Source organism: Hipposideros armiger, unplaced genomic scaffold (assembly GCF_001890085.2).
Source record: "Hipposideros armiger isolate ML-2016 unplaced genomic scaffold, ASM189008v1 scaffold_1375, whole genome shotgun sequence".
Taxonomy (NCBI): Eukaryota; Metazoa; Chordata; class Mammalia; order Chiroptera; family Hipposideridae; genus Hipposideros; species Hipposideros armiger.
This window is the reverse complement of record NW_017732725.1, coordinates 65,726-67,979: the sequence shown is the minus strand read 5'-3', so window position 1 is coordinate 67,979 and position 2,254 is coordinate 65,726.

Sequence of the window (2,254 nt, the reverse complement as noted above, 5' to 3'; positions counted from 1 at the left end):
AGAGAGAGAGAATTAAAGTGATTCACATGTAATTTGCAAAACTCTGCAAACACAAGGAAAGCAAAAAAGGACTTAGTGGTGTTTGGTACACTGATTTGATCAAGTATACATATTGTTTCCCAGGAACAGAGGCAATTTCATTTTGAGATATTTTCCTGCCTGCCTGCAACTGAGAGATCGAGAGGGATCAATTTCTAAAAGTTACACAAGAAGCTCTTGATTCTACTGCTTATTAAGAGAATGTGTCTCTGTGTGTACCCAATTCCAATAGGGTTAAAATTTATAGTAATAAAAGATATTATCACCAACTGTACAATTGATCCTTTCTGTGCCAGAATCCACTGTCTTTCTGTACTATACTCAAGTCAAGATTGCATTTTACTTTTAATTTGTGACTTTTCTTTAAAAGGCTTTTCATTTCTTGCAGGGCATTATTTCTGTTACATTTGATTTAATCCATGAACTATTTGACTCAGAATTCTGAATCTACTATTTACATAGTGGAAGGTTTTGTAGGCATAGATCATTGCATTGTCTTATTTCTTTGTATTGTAAAGTACTTTGTGGATAATGGGTACAATAAATATTTGCTTTCCTATTATTTTGGAAGACTTTATTAGTGACTTAATCAACAAGTCATTCCTTCCTCTTTGCCAGTAAAACCTTAATTTTGTTCAAGAAACAATGTGTCTGGCCACATAGATAAATCAACATTAGTCAAAATCTATCATAATTTGTCTGAACAACGCCATTTGTCTTAGTTACGATTTGATTCATGAAATGCAAACATCTGTGGAGGGACTTCTGGGAGATATTTTTCTCCCTGGTAGAGACCCACAAAAGGGAGAAAGAAGCATCCTTCCTCTTCCTCATTTAGACACTGTGACCTTGAGGCAACAAGCCAGAGACAAAAAAGCCAGCAAGATGCATATAGCTGAGAAGAAGGATTGAAAAAAAAAAAACCTGAGATCTTAACAATATTGTTGAGATGCTATAAAAGAAATTTGGGACCGTCTACTTTTAGTTTTGTTAATAAATATCAAATGCCTGTCCAGTGTAAAATACTATTACTCACATCTTCTTTAATTTGGTACCAAATGCTTCCTCACTGAGACAATTATCATTTGCATACTTATTACGTGTTTGACTAAAGAATTTCTTTCACTTTTATATCTGAACATGAAGATTGTGAATCTTTGTTATTTGAGATGTATGTGTCTTCATATCATTGTTTTTTCCCCACATAGTCTCTGTTTTAATTCACCATCTAAACCTGTTGTTTTGTTGGTCTTCATTCAGCATGATACTATAAGGCAGGATCCTTGAGTTAGACAAAGTTGAGTTCAAGCCCTTATTGTGTCTTTCAATATCTGTGTCAGGTTTGTCAAGGTACTCAATCTCTCTTAAGGCTTCAGTTTTCTCATCTGTGAAGTGAGGAAACTGATGGTATCATCATTATTTTTTATTATGAGGATTACATAAATGCTTCTGCCCTATAAACATTTGCATTAACTGTAATCTTGCATGTTTGCTTCTTTGCCAATGGACTCAGTTCCGAGAGACAGCATTTTTTGTATGTTTGTTGGTTTGTTTGTTTTCACTACTGTATTCCTGGTGCTTTCAACAGTGACTGAAGCATTGTAGGCACTGTTTGTTAAATGACTGAATGAACTAAGTGACTGACCTTGGTTTTAGCAGCTCTGTAATCTAGGACTAATAGTCTTAGAGAAAACTGAACAGCACCATGGAAAATAATTCACCAATGTAACAGCGTTCAAACACAACTGGTATTGTGCAAAGAAGTGGAAGGTCAGGTATTGTCTACATGCTGGGTATAGCTGACAGGCAAGTTTTGTCTGTCTTAAGAAATGTTTTGGCTTGTTTTTCGATTAATTGTCAAAAATAATTTTAAAGAGACTACATAAAATTAGTTTCTCTTTGCAATTAGAAGATTTTAAATCACTGCATGGCAATCAGCTGAAACTGAGTAGTAGCTCTTATTTTTTAACTGTAGGACTATTTATTATTATATAGACAACATAATTAATAAGATAGCAGTTATTTACATTATTTAATAAACTATTTCTTCCACTTGCACCTATAATGTTTATAGATGATACCTTTGGTATTCTGGTCACAAAACTATTGTAGTAGACACTGGCTTTTAAGTTTCATTCAGAATCTATATTTGGGGGTCATTGGTAATATGGGATATTTTTTTTCTTATAGATTAGCATATGTGTAGATTATTGAA